At 40.0% G+C, this 16,985-nt stretch overlaps 1 protein-coding gene, 33 non-coding genes and 1 pseudogene across 38 annotated transcripts in view; all 35 read right to left on the bottom strand.

Annotated features, from left to right (window-relative positions):
* The window catches only part of LOC103910797 (uncharacterized), a 1,018,570-nt gene that overhangs the window by 329,332 nt on the left and 672,253 nt on the right, over window positions 1-16,985 (bottom strand). The window lies entirely within an intron of this gene.
* On the bottom strand, window positions 1,685-1,803 carry LOC137492341 (5S ribosomal RNA). The gene has a single exon (XR_011012314.1). It is a non-coding gene; the product is annotated as a 5S ribosomal RNA (ribosomal RNA).
* LOC137492342 (5S ribosomal RNA) lies at window positions 1,862-1,980 on the bottom strand. The gene has a single exon (XR_011012315.1). It is a non-coding gene; the product is annotated as a 5S ribosomal RNA (ribosomal RNA).
* LOC137492343 (5S ribosomal RNA) lies at window positions 2,039-2,157 on the bottom strand. Its single transcript, XR_011012316.1, has one exon. It is a non-coding gene; the product is annotated as a 5S ribosomal RNA (ribosomal RNA).
* On the bottom strand, window positions 2,216-2,334 carry LOC137492344 (5S ribosomal RNA). The gene has a single exon (XR_011012317.1). It is a non-coding gene; the product is annotated as a 5S ribosomal RNA (ribosomal RNA).
* On the bottom strand, window positions 2,393-2,511 carry LOC137492345 (5S ribosomal RNA). Its single transcript, XR_011012318.1, has one exon. It is a non-coding gene; the product is annotated as a 5S ribosomal RNA (ribosomal RNA).
* On the bottom strand, window positions 2,570-2,688 carry LOC137492346 (5S ribosomal RNA). Its single transcript, XR_011012319.1, has one exon. It is a non-coding gene; the product is annotated as a 5S ribosomal RNA (ribosomal RNA).
* On the bottom strand, window positions 2,747-2,865 carry LOC137492347 (5S ribosomal RNA). The gene has a single exon (XR_011012320.1). It is a non-coding gene; the product is annotated as a 5S ribosomal RNA (ribosomal RNA).
* Window positions 2,924-3,042, bottom strand: LOC137492348 (5S ribosomal RNA). Its single transcript, XR_011012321.1, has one exon. It is a non-coding gene; the product is annotated as a 5S ribosomal RNA (ribosomal RNA).
* LOC137493880 (5S ribosomal RNA) lies at window positions 3,101-3,219 on the bottom strand. Its single transcript, XR_011013855.1, has one exon. It is a non-coding gene; the product is annotated as a 5S ribosomal RNA (ribosomal RNA).
* Window positions 3,278-3,396, bottom strand: LOC137492350 (5S ribosomal RNA). Its single transcript, XR_011012323.1, has one exon. It is a non-coding gene; the product is annotated as a 5S ribosomal RNA (ribosomal RNA).
* Window positions 3,455-3,573, bottom strand: LOC141382476 (5S ribosomal RNA). Its single transcript, XR_012403410.1, has one exon. It is a non-coding gene; the product is annotated as a 5S ribosomal RNA (ribosomal RNA).
* Window positions 3,632-3,750, bottom strand: LOC137493115 (5S ribosomal RNA). Its single transcript, XR_011013088.2, has one exon. It is a non-coding gene; the product is annotated as a 5S ribosomal RNA (ribosomal RNA).
* LOC137493114 (5S ribosomal RNA) lies at window positions 3,809-3,927 on the bottom strand. Its single transcript, XR_011013087.2, has one exon. It is a non-coding gene; the product is annotated as a 5S ribosomal RNA (ribosomal RNA).
* On the bottom strand, window positions 3,986-4,104 carry LOC137492580 (5S ribosomal RNA). Its single transcript, XR_011012553.1, has one exon. It is a non-coding gene; the product is annotated as a 5S ribosomal RNA (ribosomal RNA).
* Window positions 4,163-4,281, bottom strand: LOC137493113 (5S ribosomal RNA). The gene has a single exon (XR_011013086.2). It is a non-coding gene; the product is annotated as a 5S ribosomal RNA (ribosomal RNA).
* On the bottom strand, window positions 4,340-4,458 carry LOC137493112 (5S ribosomal RNA). Its single transcript, XR_011013085.2, has one exon. It is a non-coding gene; the product is annotated as a 5S ribosomal RNA (ribosomal RNA).
* On the bottom strand, window positions 4,517-4,635 carry LOC137493962 (5S ribosomal RNA). The gene has a single exon (XR_011013937.2). It is a non-coding gene; the product is annotated as a 5S ribosomal RNA (ribosomal RNA).
* LOC137493613 (5S ribosomal RNA) lies at window positions 4,694-4,812 on the bottom strand. The gene has a single exon (XR_011013588.1). It is a non-coding gene; the product is annotated as a 5S ribosomal RNA (ribosomal RNA).
* Window positions 10,584-10,702, bottom strand: LOC137492351 (5S ribosomal RNA). The gene has a single exon (XR_011012324.1). It is a non-coding gene; the product is annotated as a 5S ribosomal RNA (ribosomal RNA).
* LOC137492352 (5S ribosomal RNA) lies at window positions 10,761-10,879 on the bottom strand. The gene has a single exon (XR_011012325.1). It is a non-coding gene; the product is annotated as a 5S ribosomal RNA (ribosomal RNA).
* LOC137492353 (5S ribosomal RNA) lies at window positions 10,938-11,056 on the bottom strand. Its single transcript, XR_011012326.2, has one exon. It is a non-coding gene; the product is annotated as a 5S ribosomal RNA (ribosomal RNA).
* LOC137492354 (5S ribosomal RNA) lies at window positions 11,115-11,233 on the bottom strand. The gene has a single exon (XR_011012327.1). It is a non-coding gene; the product is annotated as a 5S ribosomal RNA (ribosomal RNA).
* Window positions 11,292-11,410, bottom strand: LOC137492355 (5S ribosomal RNA). Its single transcript, XR_011012328.2, has one exon. It is a non-coding gene; the product is annotated as a 5S ribosomal RNA (ribosomal RNA).
* Window positions 11,469-11,587, bottom strand: LOC137492356 (5S ribosomal RNA). Its single transcript, XR_011012329.1, has one exon. It is a non-coding gene; the product is annotated as a 5S ribosomal RNA (ribosomal RNA).
* Window positions 11,646-11,764, bottom strand: LOC137492357 (5S ribosomal RNA). Its single transcript, XR_011012330.1, has one exon. It is a non-coding gene; the product is annotated as a 5S ribosomal RNA (ribosomal RNA).
* LOC137492358 (5S ribosomal RNA) lies at window positions 11,823-11,941 on the bottom strand. The gene has a single exon (XR_011012331.1). It is a non-coding gene; the product is annotated as a 5S ribosomal RNA (ribosomal RNA).
* On the bottom strand, window positions 12,000-12,118 carry LOC137492359 (5S ribosomal RNA). The gene has a single exon (XR_011012332.1). It is a non-coding gene; the product is annotated as a 5S ribosomal RNA (ribosomal RNA).
* On the bottom strand, window positions 12,177-12,295 carry LOC137492361 (5S ribosomal RNA). The gene has a single exon (XR_011012334.1). It is a non-coding gene; the product is annotated as a 5S ribosomal RNA (ribosomal RNA).
* LOC137492362 (5S ribosomal RNA) lies at window positions 12,354-12,472 on the bottom strand. Its single transcript, XR_011012335.1, has one exon. It is a non-coding gene; the product is annotated as a 5S ribosomal RNA (ribosomal RNA).
* LOC137492363 (5S ribosomal RNA) lies at window positions 12,531-12,649 on the bottom strand. Its single transcript, XR_011012336.1, has one exon. It is a non-coding gene; the product is annotated as a 5S ribosomal RNA (ribosomal RNA).
* On the bottom strand, window positions 12,708-12,826 carry LOC137492364 (5S ribosomal RNA). The gene has a single exon (XR_011012337.1). It is a non-coding gene; the product is annotated as a 5S ribosomal RNA (ribosomal RNA).
* LOC137494160 (5S ribosomal RNA) lies at window positions 13,006-13,125 on the bottom strand (annotated as a pseudogene).
* On the bottom strand, window positions 13,184-13,302 carry LOC137492365 (5S ribosomal RNA). Its single transcript, XR_011012338.1, has one exon. It is a non-coding gene; the product is annotated as a 5S ribosomal RNA (ribosomal RNA).
* Window positions 13,361-13,479, bottom strand: LOC137492366 (5S ribosomal RNA). The gene has a single exon (XR_011012339.1). It is a non-coding gene; the product is annotated as a 5S ribosomal RNA (ribosomal RNA).

The following is a 16,985-nucleotide window of genomic DNA, read 5'->3' on the forward strand; positions in this document are numbered from 1 at the left end:
TGAAGCAGCACACAGAGCTCTCTGCCTCTGGCCGGAAAGAGGCCATGGGAAGAGCAAAGCATGGAAAAGTGACTCAGGAGTTGTTGCTCAGGAGTTGTTGCGTGGTTGCAATCCAATTAATGGGCGGTTCCTGTGGTGTCTCGGTTAGCGTGGTCGGAAGACGATGATTGGGAACCAGTTGGCCCAGAAGCCGAGCGTCTGTGTGCCGAACCTTGCTGCATGCTTACTACAGAGTGCATCCAGTCCCAGCTCAAAGATCTCAGCAAGCTGGTGGAGGAGGAAGAGGAGGAGAAGGTAGTCTCCTGCTCAGCTGGCACCACTTCCCCGACCCGGCCCCCAGGCAAGGGGTGGCCAAAGATCCTACGCCCCCCCAGACCTCTGGAAGCCTACGTCTCACAAAAGTACTCCTACCCGGACCATGTTCCCGCCCTGAGTTGAGTATAGTTATGGCACTTTTCTGTTGGGCTGGTGGGGGTATATCATCAAGGCTGACTTTTGACTTTCGTCCCATTTCTTCAGACCTGCTCTTGGAAGAGATTGAGGGTTATAAACTGGAAAGTGAGTCCACTGGCCGACTGCAAAACGTCTCATCCAAACTGACGAGAATCGAGTCAAGTCAAGAGTTTTATTTGTCACATAAATAATAATATAAAGTATGACCAGCAGTGAATGAAGGTCATGTCCGCTCCAGAGACAGTGCAAGTATAGATTAACAAAAATTAATTAATAAGAAGAAAATTATGTGCAAAAAATAATGATAAAATTATACAAAGTCATAAGAATAGCAGCAATATGAGGTAGCTTATAGATATGACTAATTCAGTGATATATACGTAATGTCAAGTTATGTATAACACCGGGTTAGAATTTAGAAGCCTGATGGCCTGGGGAAAGAAGCTCCTCCTAAGTCTCTCAGTTTTTGCCATCAAGCTACGGAAAAGCTTACCAGATGGAAGCAAAGTGGATAGGTAATTACCAGGGTGATTTAAGTCCTTACAGATTTTAATAGTTCTATTTTTACAGCGTTTGAGATGGATGTCCTGCTAGGAGGGGAGAGCAGACATTGAGAGGCGCTCAGCTAATCGCACAACTCTTTGAAGTGCTTTGCGGTCCTGGTTTGAGCTGTTTCCATACCACATTGAGATACATTGAGTCAATACGCTTTCTATGGTCCCTGAATAGAAAGTTTTTAGGATTGATCAAGGCGTTCCTAGGGTATATGGAAAGGCTAAGTGGATCTAGAGAACTTCTTTTTTCTCAACGAGCCAGTGGGAATCCAAGCTTGGTACACAGCAGATTTTAAGCTCTCTTTCACAGAATATGCTGGCACATTGTGGTGCACGAGGTGAGAACCAAGCAGGTGAAAGAAGGCAGACTGATCTCCAAGGCCAGCCTGGTAGCCAGCCGCTGACACCAGACTGCTGGAAGAAAAATCCCTGCCCTTCGAGGTGAATAATGAGACCCCCGGTGGAAACTGACTTTTTTTTTTTTTTTTTTTTTTTTTATAGCACACCAACAGCTTAAGACAGCTATTTAAAACAGGCGCAGCACCAGGGAAGGACGCAGCTCAGCTGGCATCGACACAGTATCGACAGAAACAATGCCCTTGAAGGCGAGAAAAAATAATGGCAGCGAAGCTGTGACACGGGGAAGTCTATCAGCTGCCAAATGAAGCACTTCGAAAAGCTTACAGCACCTGGTATTCCCAGGCGGTCTCCCATCCAAGTACTAACCAGGCCCGACCCTGCTTTACTTCCGAGTTCAGATGAGATCGGGCATTTCCAGGGTGGTATGGCCGTAAGCGAAAGAGGATGTCAAGCGTTGGCTATTTCAATCAGCTGCCAAATGAAGCACTTCGAAAAGCTTACAGCACCTGGTATTCCCAGGCGGTCTCCCATCCAAGTACTAACCAGGCCCGACCCTGCTTTACTTCCGAGTTCAGATGAGATCGGGCATTTCCAGGGTGGTATGGCCGTAAGCGAAAGAGGATGTCAAGCGTTGGCTATTTAAATCAGCTGCCAAATGAAGCACTTCGAAAAGCTTACAGCACCTGGTATTCCCAGGCGGTCTCCCATCCAAGTACTAACCAGGCCCGACCCTGCTTTACTTCCGAGTTCAGATGAGATCGGGCATTTCCAGGGTGGTATGGCCGTAAGCGAAAGAGGATGTCAAGCGTTGGCTATTTCAATCAGCTGCCAAATGAAGCACTTCGAAAAGCTTACAGCACCTGGTATTCCCAGGCGGTCTCCCATCCAAGTACTAACCAGGCCCGACCCTGCTTTACTTCCGAGTTCAGATGAGATCGGGCATTTCCAGGGTGGTATGGCCGTAAGCGAAAGAGGATGTCAAGCGTTGGCTATTTCAATCAGCTGCCAAATGAAGCACTTCGAAAAGCTTACAGCACCTGGTATTCCCAGGCGGTCTCCCATCCAAGTACTAACCAGGCCCGACCCTGCTTTACTTCCGAGTTCAGATGAGATCGGGCATTTCCAGGGTGGTATGGCCGTAAGCGAAAGAGGATGTCAAGCGTTGGCTATTTCAATCAGCTGCCAAATGAAGCACTTCGAAAAGCTTACAGCACCTGGTATTCCCAGGCGGTCTCCCATCCAAGTACTAACCAGGCCCGACCCTGCTTTACTTCCGAGTTCAGATGAGATCGGGCATTTCCAGGGTGGTATGGCCGTAAGCGAAAGAGGATGTCAAGCGTTGGCTATTTCAATCAGCTGCCAAATGAAGCACTTCGAAAAGCTTACAGCACCTGGTATTCCCAGGCGGTCTCCCATCCAAGTACTAACCAGGCCCGACCCTGCTTTACTTCCGAGTTCAGATGAGATCGGGCATTTCCAGGGTGGTATGGCCGTAAGCGAAAGAGGATGTCAAGCGTTGGCTATTTAAATCAGCTGCCAAATGAAGCACTTCGAAAAGCTTACAGCACCTGGTATTCCCAGGCGGTCTCCCATCCAAGTACTAACCAGGCCCGACCCTGCTTTACTTCCGAGTTCAGATGAGATCGGGCATTTCCAGGGTGGTATGGCCGTAAGCGAAAGAGGATGTCAAGCGTTGGCTATTTAAATCAGCTGCCAAATGAAGCACTTCGAAAAGCTTACAGCACCTGGTATTCCCAGGCGGTCTCCCATCCAAGTACTAACCAGGCCCGACCCTCCTTTACTTCCGAGTTCAGATGAGATCGGGCATTTCCAGGGTGGTATGGCCGTAAGCGAAAGAGGATGTCAAGCGTTGGCTATTTCAATCAGCTGCCAAATGAAGCACTTCGAAAAGCTTACAGCACCTGGTATTCCCAGGCGGTCTCCCATCCAAGTACTAACCAGGCCCGACCCTGCTTTACTTCCGAGTTCAGATGAGATCGGGCATTTCCAGGGTGGTATGGCCGTAAGCGAAAGAGGATGTCAAGCGTTGGCTATTTAAATCAGCTGCCAAATGAAGCACTTCGAAAAGCTTACAGCACCTGGTATTCCCAGGCGGTCTCCCATCCAAGTACTAACCAGGCCCGACCCTGCTTTACTTCCGAGTTCAGATGAGATCGGGCATTTCCAGGGTGGTATGGCCGTAAGCGAAAGAGGATGTCAAGCGTTGGCTATTTCAATCAGCTGCCAAATGAAGCACTTCGAAAAGCTTACAGCACCTGGTATTCCCAGGCGGTCTCCCATCCAAGTACTAACCAGGCCCGACCCTGCTTTACTTCCGAGTTCAGATGAGATCGGGCATTTCCAGGGTGGTATGGCCGTAAGCGAAAGAGGATGTCAAGCGTTGGCTATTTCAATCAGCTGCCAAATGAAGCACTTCGAAAAGCTTACAGCACCTGGTATTCCCAGGCGGTCTCCCATCCAAGTACTAACCAGGTCCGACCCTGCTTTACTTCCGAGTTCAGATGAGATCGGGCATTTCCAGGGTGGTATGGCCGTAAGCGAAAGAGGATGTCAAGCGTTGGCTATTTAAATCAGCTGCCAAATGAAGCACTTCGAAAAGCTTACAGCACCTGGTATTCCCAGGCGGTCTCCCATCCAAGTACTAACCAGGCCCGACCCTGCTTTACTTCCGAGTTCAGATGAGATCGGGCATTTCCAGGGTGGTATGGCCGTAAGCGAAAGAGGATGTCAAGCGTTGGCTATTTAAATCAGCTGCCAAATGAAGCACTTCGAAAAGCTTACAGCACCTGGTATTCCCAGGCGGTCTCCCATCCAAGTACTAACCAGGCCCGACCCTGCTTTACTTCCGAGTTCAGATGAGATCGGGCATTTCCAGGGTGGTATGGCCGTAAGCGAAAGAGGATGTCAAGCGTTGGCTATTTCAATCAGCTGCCAAATGAAGCACTTCGAAAAGCTTACAGCACCTGGTATTCCCAGGCGGTCTCCCATCCAAGTACTAACCAGGCCCGACCCTGCTTTACTTCCGAGTTCAGATGAGATCGGGCATTTCCAGGGTGGTATGGCCGTAAGCGAAAGAGGATGTCAAGCGTTGGCTATTTCAATCAGCTGCCAAATGAAGCACTTCGAAAAGCTTACAGCACCTGGTATTCCCAGGCGGTCTCCCATCCAAGTACTAACCAGGCCCGACCCTGCTTTACTTCCGAGTTCAGATGAGATCGGGCATTTCCAGGGTGGTATGGCCGTAAGCGAAAGAGGATGTCAAGCGTTGGCTATTTAAATCAGCTGCCAAATGAAGCACTTCGAAAAGCTTACAGCACCTGGTATTCCCAGGCGGTCTCCCATCCAAGTACTAACCAGGCCCGACCCTGCTTTACTTCCGAGTTCAGATGAGATCGGGCATTTCCAGGGTGGTATGGCCGTAAGTGAAAGAGGATGTCAAGCGTTGGCTATTTAAATCAGCTGCCAAATGAAGCACTTCGAAAAGCTTACAGCACCTGGTATTCCCAGGCGGTCTCCCATCCAAGTACTAACCAGGCCCGACCCTGCTTTACTTTCGAGTTCAGATGAGATCGGGCATTTCCTTTTTTTTTTTTTTTTTTTTTTATTAGAAAAATATTTAAATTTTTACAATACATACATTTAAAAACATTTAAAACATCAGTTCAGAAGCATATTAAAATATCATTTACAAACATTTCTTAAGACATTATGTTGGTATTAAAACAGGAAAACAACAAGCATAATCATTCTGGCAAATCTATTTTCAAACCATCTAGTGTGTACATAATATAAGGAGTATTCAACATAAACGTTTTGTAAAATTCAGTCTCTTTTTCTTCCATTCTAAAATATTGTTCCACAGTTTTAATATAGTTTTCCAGTTTTTTTTTATACATTTTCCATAACTCTATTTTAGCATTTTTATTTTTAACAATGTTTCTCCTTTCCCAAATTACAGTTCTTGCAACTGATAAAAACAAATTTGCAATTCTTGTCTTACTTCCATTAAAACCAAATAAAAATATTTTATACCATTCTGTGTCCTCCTCAATCTGCTCTGTTTCACTTGGCATCATTTGTTTCATCATTTCTTTTAACTTTGCCATAAATGTATTTAATTCAACACATTTTAAAAACAAATGCATAATACCTTCATTTTCCAGTCCACATATTTTGCATAATGCATTCTCACTGCTTCCGATTTGTGCCAGTTTTGTTTCAGTGAAAATAACATTATGTCTGATAAAATAATCCAACATTTCAATTTTTGCATCTAAATATTTCCATTTTAAATTCTTCCAGATTCCCTCTTCATCTATTTCCACAAAGATTTTTTTCCAAAATTGTTCTGAAACTGGTCTTTTATGCACTTTGTTTCTGAAACAAATGTAGAAATTTTTAAGAACACATTCTTGAAAATCCTTCTCCTTTTCCTTTAAAAACACTTTTACATTATCATTGCTTTCATTATTTTGTTCAATTTTTACTATCCATTCTTTAGGTAATGCACTTTTCACTATTTCAAATTGTTTTACCAGAGTTTCTCTTTTGATATCTTTCCCAATCCCATCCATGGCATCCACAATTACTTGGCTTGGTAAAAACCCTTCTTTAATCTCATATAAAACATCCTTAACCTGACATACACCTGCTTCCAACCAATATTTAAAATATACTTCTTTCTCTTGTGTTAAAATATTACCATTTAAAAACAAAGGTTGATTTAATAACATGTTCCTCCCTTCAGGTTTAAAATCAACGTGATTTAAAAACTCACTCCATGCCTGTAAAACTTCTCTATAAAATTCAGGAATCCCAGTTATCATGCTTTGTTTCAGTTTCATCCATAAAATATCATCATTCATATTAAAACCCCCACATTTGTTAAGATAAAACCTCATTACATGTTTCCATTCGGCTTTAAATTCTTTATTTAAATACTTTTTTATTACTTTGACTCTCATGCTTTTCTTTCTTGTCTCTGGGTCTAACAAACCTAACCCCCCATCATCGGTTGCTCCAATTAATACATTATATGCAATTCTTGGTGGTTTTCCTTCCCAGATAAAACTCAATAAACATTGTTTTATTCTCTGCTCATGCCAGTGATCCATAGGGGTAACTCCTAACACATACCACATTTTTGACAACATCAACGTATTTATGATTAAAACTTTACCTTTCAGATTGACTCTTCTTTGTTTCCACCATTCTAATCTCCTTTCCATTCCTCCGATAATTTCATCCCACATTATCTCCTTATCTCTTTTCCCATTTTCTCCAAAGGTTATCCCTAAAATCTTTATTTCTTTCTGGTCTTTAAATTTAAAAACATCCGGTAGAATACATGCATTGCCTAATCTCATGACTACAGTTTTTTCCATGTTTACTTTAGCACCTGATCCATTACAATATCTTTCAATGATTTTCATTGCATTTATCACACTTTGTATATCTTTTAAAATCAGTGTAGTATCGTCTGCATATTGATAAATTTTCTGTTCTTCTTCTGTTTCTACAATTTTAATTCCATGTATTTCTTTATCTCTTATTATAGCTGATCCTAGAGCTTCAGTCACTAGACTGTACAGCTGTGCAGAGAGTGGACATCCCTGTTTTATGGATCGTGTTACATTAAAACAGTCTGTAATAAAACCGTTAACTTTAATACGACTAATAGCTCCGTTGTATAAACACTTGATCCATCTTAAAAAATTATTCCCAAAACCAACCTTATTTAAAACCTCAAATAGAAAATTGTGTTCAACTCTGTCAAATGCTTTCTCGAAATCTACACTTATTACATATCCATTTTTTCTCTTTTCTTTCATGTATTGTATTACATCTCTTATACTGCTAATTATGTCTGTGATATCTTTCCCTTTTACGCCATATGCCTGACTAGTTTTGATAATATCGGGTAAGACCTTTTTAAGTCTATTTGCTAATACCTTGGCTAAAATCTTAAAATCTGTGTTTAGCATTGTTAGGGGTCTAAAATTCCTCAAATCATTTTTCTCACCTTTTTTCTTATATATCAGTTTCACTAAACCAACTCTCATTAAATGCGTTGTTTCTTGTTTTTTAAAAACTTCATCAAAAATTTCCTTTAAAATTGGTGCTAAAACATCCTTAAAAACTTTGTAAAACTCAGATACTAATCCATCTAATCCTGGACTTTTCCCATTACTTAATTGCATAATAGATTCCTTTATTTCTTCTATTTGTATTTCCTCATCACACATCTTTTTATCATCCTCTGTTACCTTTCCCTCAATTTGATCCAATAAATTTTTTTCTTCTTTTTCATTTATTTCACCTTTTTTAAAAAGGCTTTCATAAAAATCTCTAACTTCCTTTAAAATATCCTGTGTTTCTTTTATTTTTTCTCCATTTTCTTTTTTTAATTCTCTTATAATTTCTCCGTTACCCTTACTTTTCTCTAAATTGAAAAAGAATTTTGTACATTTCTCTCCATCCACAATATATTTGGCTCTGCTTCTGATCATCGCACCTCTACATTTTCTTTCTTCTATGTTTCGTAATTCCTCCTCCAGAAACAGTATTCTCTCTATATCTACCTTTTCTTGATTTAAACTGTCATTTAATTCCTTTCTAACCTCTACTTCTTTATGTGCTTTTGCTTTTTGTATTGATTTACTCATTTTAATCGTATACTTTTTAATTTCATATTTTGTGTTATCCCACCATATTCTTTTATCTTCATGATACATCTCATTTTGTATTTCAGTATTTATTAAGTCCACTATTGCCTTTCTATAAGGTTCTCCTTTTAAAATTTCTGTATTTAAAATCCATATCCCTTTTCCTCTTTTAGTTTCATTAAAATCAATCTTCATTAATAAAAACTTGTGGTCGCTTAGCGTTGTTTCTTTAAAATAAACACTCTGTATAAAATCACCCAGTTTTTCCTTGCATAAAATAAAATCAATCCTACTTTGCTTTAAGTTACCATCTACTAACTGTCTTCTTGAATATTCTCTTTTTCCTTCATTCCTTACTCTCCATATGTCCACTACTTTGTGCTCTGCCATTAGTTTCTGCAACTCTTTTCTCCCAGTGTCATTCCTAAAAACCATGCCATCCGCTAAATCAATTCTATTAAAAACCGTGTTAAAATCTCCTATTAAAATAGTTTCGCCCCATAAAATCATAAGATCATTTATTCTGTTAAAAAAGTCCTTCTTTTCTTTTTCTGCTACTGGAGCATGAATGTTACATAATGTCATATTATTTTCTCTCATTCTAATAGCAAGGCATTTCCCCTCTTTATCATTGTATAGTTCTTCCACATCATTCTTTATATCTTCTTTGACTAAAATAGCGACCCCTCTTCCCATCCTTCCATCACCATTATTATAAAATATTTGCCCCCTCCATCTTCTTTTAAAATCTTCCATCACACCATCATTCCAATTAGTCTCTTGTAAACAAATTAAGTTTTGTTTTTTGCATAGTTCCTTTACCTTGTCAAATTTTCCAACATTTAAAAGACCTCTTGTATTAAAACTAACACAATTAAAAACCATTAAAAGAAAAGATAAAAATAAAAATAAATATTTAAAATACATTACTCATCTTCCCCTCCTTCTAAACTCCTTAACACATTGAACATATTAGCTTTGGCCTTTTTTCTAACATTGTCCAAATTTGGTTTTACCTTTAGTGTTCTTCTTCTTAAATTCACTTTCATACATTTGTCCATATTGTCCACCTTTGCATCTTCTTCATAATCCATGTCTTTGTTTTGCTCAATTTTTTCTTGTCCATTTTCCTCCATGTCTGAAAACTCAATTTCCATCATTTGATTTCCTCCCTCCTTCGTTTCTCCATCTTCATTAAAATCCACAACTTCTCCAGTGTTATTCTTTAGTTGTTCTATTTCTCTTTGCTGTGTTGCTTCTTCCTCCTGATCTCCTTCAAGTTTTGCATCTTCCTCCTTATTTCCTTCTTGCACCTGTCTGTCCACCTGTTTTTCTTTTTCTCCTTCCTTCCCTTCCATCCAACATTCACATTTATCTAAGAATTCTGCACACTCCGAGCATCTGACAGTGGTGCACGATCGTGCAAAATGCCCCCATTCTCCGCATCTGTAGCACTTGAAATTAGGACAGTCTTTCAGCAGATGGTCCGGGCTCATGCACTGCCTACAAGTTTTCACTTGCCGACTGTGCATCACCCGGAAATGCTGTGGTCCTTCGGCTGTTTCTAGCCTCGTGCTATAGGGCAGTGATGCCACCTCCTTCGGGAACCTTACTTTCAGGAACCTCGTCCCATCTTCGATGTCAGTGCCCGGGTAGCATCTTCTTTTAATTTTTGTTAGTGGCTCAACACCCCATCCTTCCAATTTTTCTACAATTATACTATTTTCCAGGTAGACAGGCAGGTGCAAGAAGGAAACTACATAATCTCGGTTGTGCAAACTTTTAACTTCACAGTTCACTCCATTAATTGTTAGTCCTTCTAAAAGTTTTTCACACTCCTCTTCTTTTTCCATGGTCAGTTCATATTCTTTGCCTTGTCTGGGTCTGAGCGCCAACATTTTCCCTTGTCCACATTTTTCCATTATCGCTTTAATAACATCTTCTGCCTTTACCTCAAGTACGTTTTCCACATTTATAATCACCGTAGCCTCCTTCAAGTATTTTCTCTCCGCAAACTTACTTTTTTCAGTTTTGTTTCCATTTCGTGGTCGTTTATCCAGTCCATTTTCGTTAGCCTTACTTGTTCCTCCTGCCAGTCCGTTGTCGTTTGCCGTGCTTGTTTCTCCTCCTAATCCAATGTCGATAGCCTTTCGCGTTCCTCCTGCCAGTCCATTATCTTTCACCAGTCGAGTTTCTCCTGCCATGTCCGTGTTTGTTGCCGTGCATCCGTCCGCCATTGCTTACTCCAAAAAAAGAGTTCCAAATGAAAAAAATAAGTTCCTCCCGAACAGCTAATGCTGTTGGGAGGAAAATAAACTTCACAAAAACAAAAAAAACAAATTAACTCTAATACTTTACAAATCAAAAAGAAAATAAACAAAGAGTAGGGAGAGCCTTTCTCTCCCAACTGCAGCCAAACACTTCCTGGAATGTACCAAGTTCGAGGATTTCCAGGGTGGTATGGCCGTAAGCGAAAGAGGATGTCAAGCGTTGGCTATTTAAATCAGCTGCCAAATGAAGCACTTCAAAAAGCTTACAGCACCTGGTATTCCCAGGCGGTCTCCCATCCAAGTACTAACCAGGCCCGACCCTGCTTTACTTCCGAGTTCAGATGAGATCGGGCATTTCCAGGGTGGTATGGCCGTAAGCGAAAGAAGATGTCAAGCGTTGGCTATTTCAATCAGCTGCCAAATGAAGCACTTCGAAAAGCTTACAGCACCTGGTATTCCCAGGCGGTCTCCCATCCAAGTACTAACCAGGCCCGACCCTGCTTTACTTCCGAGTTCAGATGAGATCGGGCATTTCCAGGGTGGTATGGCCGTAAGCGAAAGAGGATGTCAAGCGTTGGCTATTTCAATCAGCTGCCAAATGAAGCACTTCGAAAAGCTTACAGCACCTGGTATTTCCAGGCGGTCTCCCATCCAAGTACTAACCAGGCCCGACCCTGCTTTACTTCCGAGTTCAGATGAGATCGGGCATTTCCAGGGTGGTATGGCCGTAAGCGAAAGAGGATGTCAAGCGTTGGCTATTTCAATCAGCTGCCAAATGAAGCACTTCGAAAAGCTTACAGCACCTGGTATTCCCAGGCGGTCTCCCATCCAAGTACTAACCAGGCCCGACCCTGCTTTACTTCCGAGTTCAGATGAGATCGGGCATTTCCAGGGTGGTATGGCCGTAAGCGAAAGAGGATGTCAAGCGTTGGCTATTTAAATCAGCTGCCAAATGAAGCACTTCGAAAAGCTTACAGCACCTGGTATTCCCAGGCGGTCTCCCATCCAAGTACTAACCAGGCCCGACCCTGCTTTACTTCCGAGTTCAGATGAGATCGGGTATTTCCAGGGTGGTATGGCCGTAAGCGAAAGAGGATGTCAAGCGTTGGCTATTTCAATCAGCTGCCAAATGAAGCACTTCGAAAAGCTTACAGCACCTGGTATTCCCAGGCGGTCTCCCATCCAAGTACTAACCAGGCCCGACCCTGCTTTACTTCCGAGTTCAGATGAGATCGGGCATTTCCAGGGTGGTATGGCCGTAAGCGAAAGAGGATGTCAAGCGTTGGCTATTTCAATCAGCTGCCAAATGAAGCACTTCGAAAAGCTTACAGCACCTGGTATTCCCAGGCGGTCTCCCATCCAAGTACTAACCAGGCCCGACCCTGCTTTACTTCCGAGTTCAGATGAGATCGGGCATTTCCAGGGTGGTATGGCCGTAAGCGAAAGAGGATGTCAAGCGTTGGCTATTTAAATCAGCTGCCAAATGAAGCACTTCGAAAAGCTTACAGCACCTGGTATTCCCAGGCGGTCTCCCATCCAAGTACTAACCAGGCCCGACCCTGCTTTACTTCCGAGTTCAGATGAGATCGGGCATTTCCAGGGTGGTATGGCCGTAAGCGAAAGAGGATGTCAAGCGTTGGCTATTTAAATCAGCTGCCAAATGAAGCACTTCGAAAAGCTTACAGCACCTGGTATTCCCAGGCGGTCTCCCATCCAAGTACTAACCAGGCCCGACCCTGCTTTACTTCCGAGTTCAGATGAGATCGGGCATTTCCAGGGTGGTATGGCCGTAAGCGAAAGAGGATGTCAAGCGTTGGCTATTTCAATCAGCTGCCAAATGAAGCACTTCGAAAAGCTTACAGCACCTGGTATTCCCAGGCGGTCTCCCATCCAAGTACTAACCAGGCCCGACCCTGCTTTACTTCCGAGTTCAGATGAGATCGGGCATTTCCAGGGTGGTATGGCCGTAAGCGAAAGAGGATGTCAAGCGTTGGCTATTTAAATCAGCTGCCAAATGAAGCACTTCGAAAAGCTTACAGCACCTGGTATTCCCAGGCGGTCTCCCATCCAAGTACTAACCAGGCCCGACCCTGCTTTACTTCCGAGTTCAGATGAGATCGGGCATTTCCAGGGTGGTATGGCCGTAAGCGAAAGAGGATGTCAAGCGTTGGCTATTTAAATCAGCTGCCAAATGAAGCACTTCGAAAAGCTTACAGCACCTGGTATTCCCAGGCGGTCTCCCATCCAAGTACTAACCAGGCCCGACCCTGCTTTACTTCCGAGTTCAGATGAGATCGGGCATTTCCAGGGTGGTATGGCCGTAAGCGAAAGAGGATGTCAAGCGTTGGCTATTTCAATCAGCTGCCAAATGAAGCACTTCGAAAAGCTTACAGCACCTGGTATTCCCAGGCGGTCTCCCATCCAAGTACTAACCAGGCCCGACCCTGCTTTACTTCCGAGTTCAGATGAGATCGGGCATTTCCAGGGTGGTATGGCCGTAAGCGAAAGAGGATGTCAAGCGTTGGCTATTTCAATCAGCTGCCAAATGAAGCACTTCGAAAAGCTTACAGCACCTGGTATTCCCAGGCGGCCTCCCATCCAAGTACTAACCAGGCCCGACCCTGCTTTACTTCCGAGTTCAGATGAGATCGGGCATTTCTTTTTTTTTTTTTTTTTTTTTTTTTTTTTTATTTACCTGGTATTCCCAGGCGGTCTCCCATCCAAGTACTAACCAGGCCCGACCCTGCTTTACTTCCGAGTTCAGATGAGATCGGGCATTTCCAGGGTGGTATGGGCGTAAGCGAAAGAGGATGTCAAGCGTTGGCTATTTCAATCAGCTGCCAAATGAAGCACTTCGAAAAGCTTACAGCACCTGGTATTCCCAGGCGGTCTCCCATCCAAGTACTAACCAGGCCCGACCCTGCTTTACTTCCGAGTTCAGATGAGATCGGGCATTTCCAGGGTGGTATGGCCGTAAGCGAAAGAGGATGTCAAGCGTTGGCTATTTCAATCAGCTGCCAAATGAAGCACTTCGAAAAGCTTACAGCACCTGGTATTCCCAGGCGGTCTCCCATCCAAGTACTAACCAGGCCCGACCCTGCTTTACTTCCGAGTTCAGATGAGATCGGGCATTTCCAGGGTGGTATGGCCGTAAGCGAAAGAGGATGTCAAGCGTTGGCTATTTAAATCAGCTGCCAAATGAAGCACTTCGAAAAGCTTACAGCACCTGGTATTCCCAGGCGGTCTCCCATCCAAGTACTAACCAGGCCCGACCCTGCTTTACTTCCGAGTTCAGATGAGATCGGGCATTTCTTTTTTTTTTTTTTTTTTTTTTTTCTTTATTTTATATCAAAAATTAAAAACAGTTACATTCAGGTAATAATACATTTACATTATATAAAGTCATTTGAACATATGTATTCCCGCTTAAAAAGTCTTTTTCAAATACATCAATCTTGTCATTCATGTTACAATAATAAAAAAGAGTATTAAGCAGTTCAGACATTTTTCTTTGAAACAATTTACACACAGACAATTTGCCATTCTTTTGTTTAACAATATTCCTTCTATTCCATATCACATTTCTTGCAACTGTTAAAATGAAATTTATGAACCTTGTGTTTTTACCTTCTGTTTTACAACCAAATAAAAATAATGTTTCCCATTCCTCATCAACAACTTCATTTTCAATCCCCATTTCATTTAGCATTTCTTTAATTTTTCCAATAAAACATTTTAACTCTTTGCATTTAAAAAACAAATGTAATATACCTTCATCTTCTTCATTACAAACTTTACATCTTGCATCATTTGCCAAACCTATTTTACACAATCTCATTTCACTTAATAAACAGTTTTGTCTTAAAATGTAATCAAAATTTTCTAAAACGGGACTTTTCCACCAAGCTCTTACATTTTGCCATATTTCCTTCTTTTCAATATTGGGATATAACCTTTTCCAGTACTCTTCTGCTTTGGGTGTAACAAAAACATCTTTACGTAAACAAGAATAAAACATTTTCAGTATACCATCTTTAAAAGCATATTGATTTTCTTTAAAGTTTATCACCCTTCCTTCATCTCTGTGCATTTCCAATTTATTTTCTATAATTTCTTTCCATTCTTTTGGTATATTTTTTTTCAAGTTGTTAAACTGATTTTCAATAACTCTTTTAGATTCGTTTTCATAGTTTTCTATTATTGCATCTTTTATTACTTGCGCCTGTACATAACCAGGTATCACTTCATATAAAATATCTTTAATTTGCTTTATTCCTGCATTAAACCATTTCTTATAAAAAATAGTATTATTCCCTTCTTTAATATATTCATTTAAAAACAGCGGTTGCTTTAAAATCTCTTCTTTACTAAATGAACAATCAATATGCTTTCTAAAATCTCCCCATGCTTTAATAACCTCTTTATAGAATTCTGGAACTTTATTCATCATATTCTCTTTGGGCTTCATCCATAATATATATTCTTGTATTTCCCCACATTTATTTAAAAAATATCTCATCACATCTTTCCAAACATGTTTTTCTTCTTTCCAATATTTATTTACAGTTTTAATTCTTATGCTCTTCATTCTGATTAGTGGATCAATTAAACCTAAGCCTCCTTCTTCAACTTTACCAATTATGGTGTCATAAGCTATTTTGGAAGGTTTTCCATCCCATAAGAAATCTAAAACAATAGCTTTTATCTTTTTATACACACTCATTGGCAAACTCACTGTACCTAAAACATACCACATTTTTGATAAAAATAAGGAATTTAAAACTAAAACTTTCCCCTTTAAAAACAAACCTCTTAATTTCCAAAAATATAATCTTTTCTCCATTCCCTTTAAAACTTCCTCCCACATTAAATTCCTTGTTTCATTTTCATTTTCACCAACCCTTATACCTAAAATTTTCATATCGACTGTCTCCTCTTTAAATTTTATTTTTTCTGGTAAAACATTTATTTTTCCCATTCTCATGTATTTAGTTTTTTCCTTATTAATTTTTGCTCCTGTTCCATTACAATATCTGTTTAAAATTTCCTCTGCTTTTTCAATACTTTTAATATCTTTTACTATTAAAGTAGTATCATCAGCATACTGAAATATTTTGTGTTCTAAGTCTGTTCCTTTTATACATAATCCTCGTATTTGCGTTTCATTATCAATGGCTAATCCCAATGTTTCAGATACAAGTGTGTATAATAGTGCCGACATTGGACATCCTTGTCTTATTGATCTTGTTATTTTAAAATCTTTAGTTAAAAAACCATTTACTTTTATACAGCTTGTTATATCTGCATATAAACATTTTATCCATTGTAAGTATCTTTCTCCAAAACCAAATCTCTCCATTACATCCATCATATATTTGTGTTCCACTCTATCAAAAGCTTTTTCTAAATCGACACTAATTATATATCCTGTTTCTTTTTCCTCTCTCATATACCATATAATATCTCTTATATTGTTTATGACATCAGTTATGTCTCTTTTTAAAACTGCATATGCTTGATTTGTTTTGATTATGTTGGGTACAACTACTTTCAATCTATTAGCTAAAACCTTTGCTAAAATTTTATAGTCTGTGTTCAGCATGCTTAAGGGTCGATAATTTTTTAAGTCTCCTTTGTCTCCATTTCTTTTATAAATCATTTTCACCATTCCTTTCTTCATACTATTAGTTAACTCCCCTTTTTCATAAATATCACTGTATATTTCATTTAAAATAGGAATTAAAACATTTTTAAAAACTTTATAAAACTCAACTGGTAGTCCATCTATTCCTGGACTTTTCCCATTTCTCGACTGATCAATAGCTGTTTCTATTTCTAAATCTGTTATCTCACTCTCACACATTTCCTTGTCTTCTTTATTTAATTTTGCTGTTATTTTTTCTAATAAAAAATGTTCATCATTTAAATTTACTCCATTTTCTGTAAATAATTCCTTATAAAATCGTCTAGTTTCATTTAAAATTCCGTCTTTGTCTTCTACAGTTTTCCCATCTTGTGTTTTTATACATTTTATTATAGCTGCTCTCTGTCTTGTTTTTTCTAATTCATAAAAGTATTTTGTACTTCTTTCTCCTTCTACAATGTCTTTAGCTCTGCTTCTAATAATTACTCCTTTACACTTTTCTTCTTCAATTTTCTTCAGCTTTTCCTGTAATTCAATTATTTTGTCAACATTTATCCCATTTACTTTACTCATTTCTTCATTCCATTCTTTTCTAATTTTATTTTCTTTGAATTTTTTGGCCTTTTGTATTTTTTCTGATATATTTATTGAGTATTCTTTTATTCTATTTTTCAGATTATCCCACCATAAACCTGTTTCTGTTTCAAACATTTCATCATTCACACTATTAATTATTATATTTTCTATATCCATTTTATAACTTTCTATTTTTAACAGCTCAGTGTTGAGTATCCACACTCCTGGGGCCTCATGTACGAAGACTTGCGTGGAAATCTTACTAAAACATTGCGTACGCACAAAGCTGTAAATGTGCGTACGCAGAAAAAAATTCAGATGTATGAAACACTGCGTACGCCGAATCTCACGCATATTCTTTTGTACATTGAATGAACGTGAAACTGAGCGCAACATGCACGAGCACAAAACCCCTCCCTGCCTCCTCCCCCGTATGAATATG

The sequence above is a fragment of the Danio rerio genome, chromosome 4 (genome assembly GCF_049306965.1).
Source record: "Danio rerio strain Tuebingen ecotype United States chromosome 4, GRCz12tu, whole genome shotgun sequence".
Lineage (NCBI taxonomy): Eukaryota > Metazoa > Chordata > Actinopteri > Cypriniformes > Danionidae > Danio > Danio rerio.